The sequence below is a fragment of the Scleropages formosus genome, chromosome 13 (genome assembly GCF_900964775.1).
Source record: "Scleropages formosus chromosome 13, fSclFor1.1, whole genome shotgun sequence".
Classification (NCBI taxonomy): domain Eukaryota; kingdom Metazoa; phylum Chordata; class Actinopteri; order Osteoglossiformes; family Osteoglossidae; genus Scleropages; species Scleropages formosus.
The window spans coordinates 1,311,737-1,326,926 of NC_041818.1; positions in this window are offsets into that span (position 1 = coordinate 1,311,737).

The following is a 15,190-nucleotide window of genomic DNA, read 5'->3' on the forward strand; positions in this document are numbered from 1 at the left end:
TGGCTTGAACTGAAAGAGGTAAAAGACATTACTAAAAAAGTTAGTAAAGCCATAAAATAAAATTGTGACTCACCATACTTTAAACAGAAATACTGAAAAACAGTAAGATTTAAATATAGAAAAGTTTAATAGAATAATGAATTTAAAAAGAGGTTTAACAAAAAACATGGAGCAGTGAATAACCATTGGTTTGTTGATTTAATTTATTCATTTGAAACAGTGCCTTGTGAAAGCTTGAACACAACTTAAAATTCTTTTGCCTACAGTACAGCTCAAAAAACTTCCTTGATCTGAAAAAAGTATTAAACAAAAAACAGTTTTGGGAAGTAAAGTGTGAAAAATGGATGATGGTTATGATAACATGAATGAATGAATGAATGAATGAATGAAATACATATATACATAGAAATTTAAAATTATTGGCATATTTATATACAGTATATATATAAAGTAACTGGGGAATAAAATCAAAACTATTTTCTACTTTTTTTCCTGTCAGTTACATATGGGAAATATGAAATTTAAATGAGAGTATGAGACGTATGAGCAGCTGTGTGTTAGATATGAGCACAAAATGGTGTGTCCTCAGATTGCTATTTCTGCTGTATTTCTGCTGGCAGATGTCGTGTGGAAAAGGGCACTGCCCTGTACTGCTCACCAGCAAAGCACATGCACCACAAGAGCAACACGAGTTTCACCATCTTGGAGGCTTCGTGGAATCTAAAAACACACTGTGAGGTCAGCATTCCCACACTTCTACAAGACAGCTGTGTATACATTCATTTTTATGTGTAACTGTAATAGAGAGGTGAGCCAGCAACAAACTTCAAATTGTTTCTAAACACAAGAAACATTTTGAGCAAGAAATGGTTCAACCCTCGAACACGGGAACCTTGGTGAACACTGTGTTACTCTGGTGAGGAGCACACGCCATAAAAATAAACTGAATAAACTGCTTTTTTTTGAGCATTCTTTTTAGCAACTACTAGACATTTCTTTTTAAACAAAACCATATCAGTGCTGAAAATGTATAGTAATCTTAGTCTTAAAATAACCACTTGTCATACAGTGTTGCATTTTTACATTTTTATACAAAGTATTTTCTATATGGCAAAGTCAGGTGCATGCTGATACCACAAATGTAGATTTCTTTAATGTCAAAAATAAAACACTCTGAAACCTCATATTAATCGCCACAACAGCAGCAATGGGTGCTTGGAAATACAACTGTTTAGAATAACTTTTCCTTTCTCAAGTGAGTAAGATGCCAAAAATATGTGTAAAAAACAGTATCCACGGAAATTTTGATTCACAGTTAATCAAAATTGCATGATGTCCAATATTTTTCAAACATTTACCTTTATATCCAAAGAGTGTGGAGTTTCCACAAACCGCTTGTAACTTTCCAGAACCTTTCGCACTAACACAGTGTTAATACTTTCATTAAAAACTCTGGAGAGCAGATCTTGAAAGACTTATTTCTAATTCATGGGAAAACAATCCAATAATTAGAGAAAGTATTAAGAAAGCCTGTTCATTCAATTCTTGAAAATATGCAAACTTACCAGATGGAACCAACTTCTTGTGTGGTTTTCATATGTTGGTTTCCTGCAATAAGAAAGACCAAGCAAAAGAGAACTTTGCCTTATCCATAATTAACATTTTCTCAAATCAGAGGCAATAAATGTGAATTATTAACAGAAGGAGAAACACAGCCCTCAAAGGACTGCTTTTCGGTCACGTAAAGGATGTCAGTATGGATGACGCCTGATGTTTTATCGCATGGCCTTACAGGACAACCGATAAGAAGCATATCAGCAAGCACTTTCCTAGCATTAGCGTCCACATAACTGTATATACCACACTTTCCAAAGAAACACCATCAACTTGTTGAGGTCTTTGGCAACACCTCTATGCTGTTCATCACCATCCCTAAGGTACTCTATTTAACGGAGTATGGGATCTGCACAGGTTAGTGTCACTGTGGAACCATGCTGAGATGGTGTGTGTGTTTTGTGATAGGACACATCATCCTGCTGGATGTATGAATCTGAGAAACACTGGAGGCCACTAAGAAGTGTACCTGGTCATCATCAACGTTTAGGTATGGTGGGGAGTTCAAACAAAGCTCTTGTTGTTGCTAACGAATCTCATGTAAGCAATAAAAACGTTTGTCATGCAAGGCAGGATCTAGGTAGGCATCAGTTCCCACTCTTTATGAATAATGCCATACTTGTCATCAGCATGTCACAAGAGGAGGCAGAATGAGTCATACCAGACAATATGCTTCACTCTTCAGTCGTACAGTTTTAGGGATGATATGGGGATCCATGATTCCTGTTTTTTGCTTAGCAGAGAAGAATCCCACATCTTCTCTTAAGCTGGAGCCCATCTGCTTCAAGGTTTCCCAAGTTTATTTATATATAAACTAATAGCATAAAAGAAAGTCAAACCAACAGTACATCTCGGACTTATGCATACATATTATATATAAACATATACATAGTGTACACATATACATACAGTATACTGACTTTCTAGGCTGTCCAAACGTTTGCACATGCCACAATTACTATTTTCTTTCTTCCTATCTTTTAAAGTTCATGAAATAATAACTGTGTATTAAGAGATGCAAATATGTTGTTTTTTAACACAATGTTTCCTGCAGCAGTTGTTTACTACTTTTCACTTACAAAATTAACTAAAAATGTAATTTGGGTTAGGGGTGCCCAAACCTTTGCGTAAAACTGTATGTATACTAGCTGTAATGTTGTTAACTTTTGCTCCGCTGATGTTCTTAGATAAGAAACTTTACAGTAACTCAGCCCCTCTTTCCAGTAAAGCAGTTCCCCATGGGAATTTGAACCAGGGAGCTTCAGGTTGCTCTCACTATTATGCTACCTGCATACAAACACACAGCACTCACTTTGTGAAATCGATACAGTTAAAGCAATTCCGAGTGAAATAACCACTTCACTGGCATGTTTTGTAACAGCTCTGGGAAATAACATTGTTTGTAAATTAGTTTCAGATAATTTCTGTGAACTAATGTGAACTAATAAAGATGTGCGGTTTTTTTATTGCTTTTACTGGGAGTATCCAGTGGTGCTTTTATCATATCATTCTGAGCTGTACATACACCCATCTTTTATCTTAATTTGCTCAGACAAGCAGACCTTTAAACCCTTGTAAAAACAAGTGATACATGTAGTGCTCATACTTGGAACTGTCCTAATTATCTTAGCTGTGTAATGGATGCTGTGTACAACTGAGTATCATTCTGGTTAAAAGAACTACAAAGCTGATTGGACGTACTTATGAAATGTGAACAGCCTGTACAGAAATTATTACATTAACATATTCAGAAATCAAATGATATTGAGTTTCATGACAACATCAGGGTGAGACGAAAAGCCACGCATTAACACGAAGAACTCCTTGCTTGGCAAGAATCATACACAGAAGAGTGGAGTCCGTTGAAGGGTCGTGAAAAAGCATGATTCCATGAAGATCAGTGATTGATCATAAAGAAAACCATTTCTGAACAAAATTTGCCTCATGAGTGTTATTGGTACCAGAAAACCATTGGGCCAATGGTTGAAAATCACCTTTATGGTTAAGTCAGCAGACTTGATACCATTTGTTTTGGAGACCCAGGAGTAGAGAGGAGAGAAAAGAAGAGTTGTGTTGTGCACTGAGCAAGTGGACATGACTGAATTCAACTGGTAGATTATTTCTCAGAAAAGCATATATCCAAACTACTGAGAAAACCAAGGGACTTTTTCATCATTACAAACAATAGAGCATACTTTTTTTTTTTTTTTTTGCAGCTTTGACAAAGGGATATCAGACAGTACAAGAGACATTCCAGGATCCCCCAGGTCACTCTGAGCCCCCCAACTCCCCATAATGGTTAGGGGATCGACCACTGAACTCCCCAGAATCCCCCAGTGGCAAACAGAGCATCAGTAACATTACAACCAATCAGAACAGAACACAGGACAGGAAAGGACAGGAATGGAGACTAACAACAACTATTTACATTAATCTACAGCAGCACCCCCTCAGTTCCATTACAGTAAGGAAATAAACAAATGTGAAGGTGAGAAAACATGAAAAAGGCAATGAAGTTCCCTTTTACACTGTTTCTTACTCAGTTTAAATGAAGGAGCTAACAAGGGTAATTTTTGCTGTATGAATTCATGGTAAAAACCTTGATCAAGGCCACAACAGCAGAAAGTGATCATTTGAACATGGGTCCTTTAGTTGTGGTTCTAAACACTACACCACCTGCTCTCCCCTCTAGTGCTAAATCCTGCACACCTCACAAACACACCTATGTGAAGGGTGCAGCCTGTCAGAATTTTGGATCTTTTGATTCTTGATACTGAGCAATTTGATCAAACAAAAAGATATATATAGAGAGAGTATGTTTATGGCACAAGCTGTCTATGAGTACTTAAAATAGCTTTTCACAAAATACTCGCTAATCTCTCCGGTGACCCAGGAATATTCCAGTTTATAATGTCCGTCTTGTTTCTCCACTATGGAAGTCTCCTGATGAGTTTCAAAATTTGATAAGCAAGATTCAGCAAGGCCATGTGGGCCCACCGCCTGCAAGGTCCAGCATGGGGGTCCAGTGCTATGTAAGAGTTGCGGGGGAGGAAGTTGCGGGGGACAGGGGCAGCTGGGCCTCTCTGCTCTCCCTGCTGCCATCGCGACCCTTTTAGGACAAGCGGGACAGAAGATGGATGGAAGATTCAGCAAACTTTAGTGACAATTTGAAATTTTGCTGCCACTTTTCTTACATGTGATTTTTTTTAACCCTCTTTCTGTATTTTTCTAAAAATCCACATTCCATTTCTGTCACTTGGATTATTGGCTTTACAGGTATTGTAAAAGAAAATAATCAGTACAGTAACTGCTTGTAATGACTAATTGCTATTTTCTAGTGTTTAAGTGACTATAATATGACTTTTTATGCCAAGTAGTAATTTAGGCCACATCCCCATCTCCTGGACCTTGGCTGCACCTGGGGCTTGTTGACCCTATTAAAAAGTTATTGAACAGACATATAAGAGCAGAGAGAGACTTTCTTTTACTCCTGACATGGAATCATTTCTTCTGGTCTTGAAGGTCACCAATAGTGCTGACTTGGTACCACTGAGAATTTTTTCTCTTGAGATAGTTCACCGTTTGACTTTCTGTGGTCGTTTCACTTCTCACTTTCCTTGGCCCCCAATGGTTTTATTCTTTATTCTACATAGCTTCTGTCATTTAAGAGCCAACAGGCCATTCCAAGTTGCTGTTCGGTCTGAGCTCTATTTTGGTCTTGTTGACATAGGCAGAGAGGGTCATAAAAAACATAAAGCACCTGGTCATTTCCCGCAACAGACACGCCTTGACACGTCATAGTAAAATGAAGTTTCATCTATGTTTCTCAGTACAGTATTACAATATAAACTGGCATAACTGTTTAAGTGTCAAAACTAGAAATACTTTTTAGTTATCATTGCTGCAAGCTGACTGTCTTGAACCTCAGATGTTCAAAATGAACTAATTAAAATGTGCTGGTCTATAAAGCATTCTCCTGTGGACTGTAGTTGAGTGCTATTGCTCTGATTTATAATGAGATCATATCTTTAATAGAATAACATGCTTAGAAAAAGTTTTTCTATATCAGTGCATGAAATACGTTGTTTGCTTGCGTGTATCTGGTGCAACACAGGTTACATTGTTGACCTTTAACCAGTCACATCATTGTCTGTTTGCTGAAGGAAATGTTGCCCAGGTGGGCTTTCAGCCAACTGCAGGCAGGCACACAGCATCTACCTCCAGGCTTCCGAAATCCTATTAACTGCAAGTCCTCAAAGGTCAGATTCCATTCACAGTCATATATTTATATAATGCTGTATATACATTACAAACATTTGTGCATATTAATTAAAATAATGCTGTTTTAACAAATAAAAACACTTTGCAATGGTAGTTCAAACAGAACAATGAAACACAATACTTGAAACTTCTACTCTTTTACTATAGTGCAAATGTAGTGTAGTGTATGTTTTTCTTCTCTAATTTTTCTTACCTAAGTATTTATGTATAAAAATAAAACATTACAGTAAGATACATTGTTAAATGTTTTTATCTTTTAACTGTTTTCATATAAATTTAAAGTGTTCAAAGTACAATATAAGAAAATGGATGTTTTTCATATTAGGAGGGCGGGGTGGTGTAGTGGCTTTGGCTGGGCTCTGCTCTTGGGTGGGTCTGGGGTTTGAGCCCTGCTTGGGGTGCCCTGCAACAGACTGGCGTCCCATCCTGGGTGTGTCCCCTCCCCTTCCAGTCTTATGCCCTGTGTTGCCGGGTTAGGCTCTGGTTCACCGCAACCCCGCTTCAGATAAGTGGTTTCAGAGTGTGTGTGTCATTTTTACTGTTAAAATAATGTAAAAACTTTACTTTCAATATATTGTCCTGTATTCTCCTGATCCCAGATAGAAGACACTTCTGACAAAAGAGAAATTATTTCAGATATGCAGACATTCTAATACATGTATGTGTTCTGTTTTATTTCTGGACATGTATTACAGGAGTAACATGGTGGAAGATGGAACTTTACTGTGCTAGTGCTGCCCCCTGTGGCCAGAGAAGGCACTGCACATGGTGTTCTCAAATTACTGGCTACACATTTCAGTACAGTTAAAGTTAAGAAAATATGAAATACATATCCAAAGCAATATGTGTGCAGTTTGTTTTTCCCATCACCAACATATACAGCAGGTTTGATCCCCACCTCCAGTGCCCTTGAGCAAGGTGCTTACTTTAAATTGCTCCAGTAATATCATGCAGCTGTATAAATGGGTAAATAATTGTAAGTACTTTAACATTGTAAGTCGCTTTGGAGAGAAGCATCAATTAAATGAATAAATGTAAATGTCAATGTAAACTGCATTCATAACTGATTTTTAAGCAATTAAGTGAACATACCAGTTTTTAGGAGACATTTCTTCAAAGCATGATAGTGACAATTTTACTGCATCTGAGATTCCATCTGAATGAATAACAATTGATTTTAATTTGAAGCATAGAATTAATTTAAAATCAAAACATACTAGCAATAATTTGGGATTTGATATGGAAAATATTTGGTCATACTTTGATATTTTAGGACACTATCATAGCCAGTCTAAACCACATCTTACTGCCTTGAGATTTGCATAATGACAGTAATCACCTGTTATCAAATATCACATATCTGCTATCAAGTGTCCTAGAGTACAGTTTTGTGCTATGGTCATATTATTTCAATAGGTTTTTGTATTTTTTATTTACTGTTATAGTGGGTGGGGTGGGGGGGGGGAGGGTTTGAATCCCGCAGTGGCGCAGTGGGTTGGACCACAGTCCTGCTCTCCAGTGGGTCTGGGGTTTGAATCCCGCTTGGGGTGCCTTGCGGCGGACTGGCGTCCTGTCCTGGGTGTGTCCCCTTATGCCCTGTGTTACGGGGTAGGCTCTGGTTCCCCGTGACCCCATCTGGGACAAGCAGTTCTGAAAATGTGTGTGTGTGTGTGTTATAGTGGGTTTCACAGTTAGGCTCTTCTTCTAACATAAACAACTGAAAAAAATGAAAAAGGATGGGAATATAGATACAAAATTTGTTGAGAAATTTCAAATGAATAAGCATTACAGTACAGACCATAAAGCAAACATGGAAATTAAGCAATAAAATACAGAAATTAAGCAATAAAATACATTCCATGAGAAAAGAATAGGAATATATAAAAGCAGAATAAACAATAATACTTACAAATAATTGTACTGCACCACATTTTTTTTAATTTACAATAAATGTTTGCAGCTTTGTGCTGTTTTCGGTTGTATTCCATCCCGTAAATCTAACACATGTAAACTCATCATTTATTTCGGGACCGTTTATTGCCAGTTTTGGATGTCATCGATTGAATGGCTTTGTTTTATTAATTTCTTCATTGTATTTAGCTCAGGGGGTGTGGTGCCACAGCTGGGACACCTGGTTTGGCCAGGTCCTGCTCTCCGGTGGGGCTGGGGTTCGAGTCCTGCTTGGGGTGCCTTGTGACGGACTGGCATGCCGCCCTGGGTGTGTCCCCCACCTCCAGCTCTGCGCCGCTGGGCTAGGCTCTGGCTCACTGTGACCCTGCTTGGGACAAGCAGTTTCAGACAGCATGAATATTTAGATTAATGCCTGTACGGACATATACTGGGAGGGCCAAAATCACCAGAATGACCATACATGTAGACTAGCATTGCAATTCGGGATTCTCCGATTATAATTTAGTATGTGACCATTTTCTGTAATATACAAGCATTATATTTACAGTCACAAACACACAAACACTTTCTGAACCGCTTGTCCCATTCGGGGTTGCAGGGAGCTGGAGCCTAACCCGGCAAAACAGAGTGTAGGGCTGGAGGGGGAGGGGACACACCCAGGACAGGATGCCAGTCTGTTGCAAGGCACCCCAAGTAGGACTCGAACACCAGACCCACCAGAGAGCAGGACCCGGTCCAACCCACTGTACCCCCCCCAGAAAATAATAAATTATTATTATAATAAATAGACCCTTGTTATAACTGATCAGCCATGCGGTATGCTTACTACAGTTAAGGGGTTCTTGGCCTCAGTCAGAGTGTGACAAACCTTGAACTGTCTGTTCATGTGTAAAAATGCTGTTTGCTCTGTGTGTGTCTGTATGCATGTGAAGATCTTATTTTCAGAGCAATTCTTTTTTTTTTTTTTTAAGCAGACGCTTTTCTCCAAAGCCATGTACATCCCAGCAAAAATACAATTTGTGCATTACATTAAGCAAAAGAGACATGGCTGCAGACATGTCATTAAGTAAACCTAGTTTGTTACCTTCCACTTGATGGACCGATGTTCATCGATCGAGCAGGCGCATAAAGCGCAGGATAGATGAATCCCGATTAAGAAAAATTGGTAGGAGGTTAAGAATAAGGTAAACAAACAATCACATACAATGCCAGAGTAGTGGCTCTGTAAAGACGATTCTGACACGATACATTTTACTTGTGTAATATTTCTAAAGAATAAATGTGTCAGGGACGAGGACTGTACGCAGGTAAGTTTGTGGACCCACTTGCGCGTTGGACTTTGATCTCGTAGGACAGGTTCAAGGGACAAGGCAAGGTCAGAGTCAGAAACAGGCGTGGGTCAATCCTGGGACAAACGCGGCAATACAGGCAATCCAAAACTCGGTGGTCAAACAAAGAACAGGCAAAGGTCAAGACACAAGAGCAGGCAAGGAACAGATGCTGAGGAGAGACGCTGAAACTGCAAAGGCACAGAGCAATTGCAAGAATCCGGGCCTGGGTGTGAACGCAGAGCCTCTTATCCCTGGTCTTGAGTGGGCGTAGGTGTCTCTGCTTTGCTCGTTCCCGGGGGCGTGACAGTACCCCCCCCCACGGGCGGCTCCCGCCGCACGCCGAGGAGGACGTCCCCAAGGACGAGGTGCTGGGCAATTTGGGTGGTCTCTGTGAAAGGAAGCAGTTAAGTCTGGATCTAGAATGTCAGATGACGGCACCCAACTGCTTTCCTCCGGGCTGTAGCCCTCCCACTCGACCAGGTATTGCAGCCAGCCATGACGTCGGTGGGAATCCAGGAGTTCCTTGACCCGATACGCAGGGGTCCCGTCCACCTGTATTGGCGGGGATGGCTCGATAGTCCTTGGGGCCTGAAGGTGTGTTTCTTTATAGGGTTTAAGCAGGGACACATGGAAAAAAAATGGGTGAACCCAGAGAGACGGGGGCAGACGCAGACAGTAGGTAACGGGAGGTAACCAGATGGATGATCTGGTAGGGTCCAATAAACCGGGGGCTGAGCTTACGAGACGGGAGTTGCATTTTCAGGTTCTTGGTTGATAGCCAGACCCATTGCCCGGGACGGAAGGAGATCTGGCGCCGGTGACGATCTGCTTGGTGCTTGTGACGTTGGGTAATGTGCCGTATCCTAGCTGAGACTGTCCTCCAGGTCTCCCTGCTGTTCCGATACCATTCTTCAACTGCCAGGATCTCGGTTTGTTCTGGGGACCAGGGAAACAGGAATGGCTGGTAACCTAGGACACACTGGAAGGGTGTGATACCGGTGGAAGAGTGAGTCATGGAGTTGTGTACATATTCTGCCCATTCTAAATTCAGATATTGGGCCCACTGTTGCCGTTTGCGGCTGCAGTATGAGCGGAGATATCACCCCAGGTCTTGGTGTAACCTCTCAACCTGACCGCTCACCTGTGGGTGGTACCCCGATGTAAGACTTACTGCCACACCCAGTCTCTGCCAGAAAGCCTTCCATAGTTGCGAGGTGAACTGTGGGCCTTGGTCCGAGAGGATATCTTTCAGAAGGCCGTACAGGAGGAAAACGTGTTGGAATAAAGCTTCTACTATGTCCAACGTGGATGGGAGCTGCGGCAGGGGTATCAGGCAGCAAGCCTTAGAAAACCGGTTGAGGACAGTGAGTATCACGGTGTTACCTTGTGATAGGGGCAGGTCCACCAGGAAGTCCACCAACACATGTGACCAGGGACATGCTGGGACGGGTAAGGGTTCCAACAGGCCGGCGGGCTTCTGATTGGGAGTTCGGGCTTGAGCACAGGTCTCACAGGCCTTGACATACTCCTGCACATCCTCCTCCATGGATGGCCACCAATAGCGGCCGTGAAGGAGTGACAGGGTCCGCCGAGCTCCGGGGTGTCCCGCGGTGGGGGAGTCATGTGCCCACTGTAAAAGGGAAGGTCGGAGCCGGACTGGGACGTATTCCTTACCCTCTGGCTGGTTCGGTGGCCCAGGGTCCTCCTCGCGAGCCTCCTGAAGCTCCTGATGTAGACTCTATCGCACCGGGGCCACAACCCACTGCTCCGGCAAGATTGGGGCCAGTTCTGCTGGTTCTGGGTCTCGGCTGTGTATCCTGGACAATGCGTCCGCTTTGCCATTCTTCGACCCGGGTCGGTAATTCACTGAACCGAAATCTGGTAAAGAATGGGGCCCAGCGCGCCTGCTGGGGATTCAGGCGCCGAGCCTTCTGCAAGTATTCAACGTTTGTGGTCCATGAACACGAGAAACGGGTGCACCGCTCCTTCCAGCCAGTATCGCCACTCCTCCAAGGCTAACTTGATTGCTAGTAGTTCTCTGTTGCTGATATCGTAGTTCCATTCCGGCGCTGTCAGTTTCCCGGAGAAATAAGCACAAGGATATAGCTTGGGAGGGTTACCTTGTCTCTGGGAGAGGACAGCCCCCACCCCGATCTCCGATGCATCCACCTCCACTACAAATGGGAGAGATGGCTCGGGGTGTCACAGAACCGGGGCAGTGGTGAACTGCTCCTTTAAGGTGTGGAAGGCCTTCTGCACCTCTGTGGTCCACTCCAGTCATTTCTTGTCCCCTCGCAGGAAAGCGGTGAGCAGGGAGGCCACTGAACTGAATCCCCTAATAAAATGCCGATAAAAGTTAGCAAACCCTAGGAACCTCTGCAGAGAGGTGACGGAGGAGGGTCGAGGCCATTCAAGAACTGCTTGCACCTTCCTTGGATCCATTGCCACCCCCTCTCTGCTCAATATAAAACCAAGGAATGCGACCTGCTGTTGATGAAACAGACATTTTTCTCCCTTTGTGTAAAGGCAATTCTCCAACAAGCAGGACAAGACTTGTTGGACCAGACGAACGTGTTGTGTTATTGTGTGTGAGTATATCAGTATGTCGTCCAGATACACTATGACTCCCTGGTTTACCAGATCTCCCAAGACGTGGTTCACATAGTCCTGGAAAACAGGAGGCGGGTTTGCTAGCCCGAACGGCATCACAAGGTATTCATAATGCCCCAGCGAGGTACTGAACACGGTTTTCCACTCGTCGCCTTCCCTAATCCAGATTAGATTGTACGCGCTATGCAGGCCTAGCTGGTGAACACCTGGGCACCGTGCACCTGTTTCAAGGACGCGGTGATAAGTGGCAAAGGGTGTGGGTATTTTACTGTGATGGCATTGAGCCCCCGATAATCGATGCACTGGCGTAGCCTTCCGTCCTTCTTTGCTACAAAGAAGAACCCAGCAGACATGGGAGAGGTGGATGGTTGGATGAATCTGGAGGCAAGGGCCTCTTTGACATAGTCCTGCAATGCCTGTTGCTCAGGTAGAGACAGGGGTAGATGCGGCCCCTCGGAGGGGTTGTACCTGGCAGCAAATCGATGACGCAGTCCCAGGGCCTGTGCGGCAGTAGAACAGTCCCCTTACTTCGGCTGAAGACCTCTGCCAGGTCCTGATACTCTGGAGGGACCACAAAGGGGTCAGGTATGTTGGGGCTTTCCACGGAGGTGGCCCGACAGGGCAGGGCTAGACACAAAAGGTTGCAGTGCGGACCCCAGGTCACCAGTTCCCCTTTACCCCATGAAAAGACAGGGTCGTGCTTCTTCAACCAGGTGAACCCCAATATCACAGGTGTTTCAGGTGCCCTGATCAAGTAAAACACGAGATCCTCCGTATGACAAACCCCGATTTGAACCCCGTAATGGCAAGGTCTGCCTCTCCACTCTACCCATACCCAGCAGCTGCTTGTCCAGGGCCTTGATTTGGTAGACGATATCACACTCACGTGTCGGGATGCCACAATGTAGCGCAAAGTCGATGTCCATAAAACAACTCGCGGCCCCCGAATCCACTAGTGCGCGGGTCTGAATGTGTGAGGACCCCCAATTCGCCTCTAAGGATATTGTCAGGTGAGTACCAAAGCGACAGATGGCACTCACCTCGGTTCCCCGGCGCGGTGTGCTGGTGGGCTTCTCTGGGCAGTGGGCTCGGAAGTGTCCTGCCCCCCCACAATACAGGCACAGCTGGCCCTGGATCCGCCGTGCACGTTCCTCTGGTGAAACACGTCCCCTGCCCAGCTGCATGGGTTCTGGGGCCTCCGCTGACCTCTCTGTCTCCATTGGGTACGGCCCCAGGCAGGGCAGTTGTTCCCAGGTGAGGTTGTCTACAATGAGGGCGTTTTCAATGAAACGGTCCAAGGTCCCATCCTCCCCACGGAATGCCAGTTCTGCCTGGATCCGGAGGTTCAAACTGCAGCGAAACGCGGTCAGCAGGGGGGTTTGGTTCCAGCCGCTCTTCTCAGCCAGTGTCCGGAACTCCAGGGAATAAGTGGCCACTGTCCGATTCCCCTGCTGAATGGTCATGAGGATGCTCACTGGCTGCAAGCACCATCAGCGGGTGGTCGAACACTCTCTGAAAATGCTCGAGGAAACCTTCAAAAGACATGTTTTCTTTCCTCTCCCACACCGCCGTCGCCCAGTCTAGAGCAGGGCCCGTCAACAGGAAAATCATATAAGTACTCTTACTCATATCGGTGTGATAAGCCCGCGGTTGGTTCGTGAACACCAGCTCGCACTGAAGAATGAAATCCTGGCAGTTTTCGGCTGCCCCATTATACCTCTCTGGCGCGACTGGTTGGGGCTCCATAGATGGTAGGACCGGGATGACTGCTGATGACACAGGGAGGACGGTGACGGAAATCGGGGTTGCTTCTGCGCCGGCGGGTGGAGACGCCAAGGCAGCTTCCGATTCAGGAGCTGTGGCTCTCAGGTTCTGAATCACTTCCAGTATGTCATAGGGTTTGCTCGTGCACCCCAAGTCATGCACCCTGCACACACACTGCTCGCTGCAGCTGCTCCAATTCCGCTGGGTCCATGTCGATGTGGTGGATTCTTCTGTCAGGGACAAGGACTGGACGCAGGTAAATTTGTGGACCCAATTGCGGGTTGGACTTTAATCTCATAGGGCAGGTTCAAGGGACAAGGCAAGGTCAGAGTCAGAAACAGACGTGGGTCAATCCTGGGACGAACGTAGCAATACAGGCAATCCAAAACTCGGTGGTCAAACAAAGAGCAGGCAAGGAACAGTTGCTGAGAAGAGCCACTGAAACTGCAAAGGCACAGCACAATTGCAAGAATCCATGCCCAGGTGTGTACGCAGAGCCTCTTTTATTCCTGGTCTTGAGTGGGCGCAGGTCTCTCTGCTTTGCTCGTTCCCGGGGGCGTGACAAAATGTACTTCTGCTCTGTTTTGTTTCTGTCATCCTCTTTTCATTACTTGTGAATTTTTCACATTTACAACTAAACCACTTGTTATTATGGTGAACCATTTGCTTCCAAAGAAGTAAACTCAAGAAAATGAATGTGAGCTTAAATACTAAGTTAAGAATGTGTTTTTTTTTTCACACATTCAGACATAGAATTTAGAATGGCCAGTTCACTAAAAGGACAGGTCTTTGTACTGTACAAAGGAAATCATGCAAACTGCATACAGACAGCTGGATTTTAAGCACCGCTGTGGTAACTGAAAAAATAAAAAAAAAATAACTTTATTAAACTATTTATTATATTTATTATTCTATGTAATATTTATTCTATCTATTATTTATCTTTATCATTTATTACAGACTAAATAGTGTTGGTCTGGGACATTTCAGTTATAAGGAGTAAAAAGTAAATTTACAGCACACTTATTCATCTGAGACTCAAGGTGTCAAACTGTGTTCTACAAAGTGCCTAGTGGACATTTGTGTAAAGGTCAGAAAACAAAGTGTGTTTGCACTTACGATGCTTTTTTCCAAACTGGAAATCTACCCACAATTATTTACCCATTTACACAGCTGGATCATTTTTCCTGGAGCAATGCAAGTACCTTGATTAAGGGTGCTACAGCTGGGATTCAAACCTCCAGTGTTTGAATCCAACAGCAGTAGCACTAACCACTACACTACAATTACCCTCAAGACCCAACCATTGTTCCTTCCGGTGAATTATCAAATCACTATGAAGGCTGCACGCAGGATAGTGTTATGACAAATGTTCACATATGGAAATCCACCCAGCCAGTTTCAATAAGCACATGTCCTGAGTAGGGTCGCTGTTGGCCAGAGCCTATCCCGGAAGCACTGGGCATAAGGCAGAGAAAGGTACTCCCTGGACAGGATATCAGCTGAACACAAGGTAGTCACCTGTGTACATACTCATTCTTCACACGCTAACCATGTCCATTCACACACTAAGGGCAATTTAGACTGACCAATTCACCTGAAGCAGATGTCTCTGGACTGTGGGAAGAAACCCATGTAGGGTTAGGGTTTCCACATGAAAGAACATGCGAAGAACATGC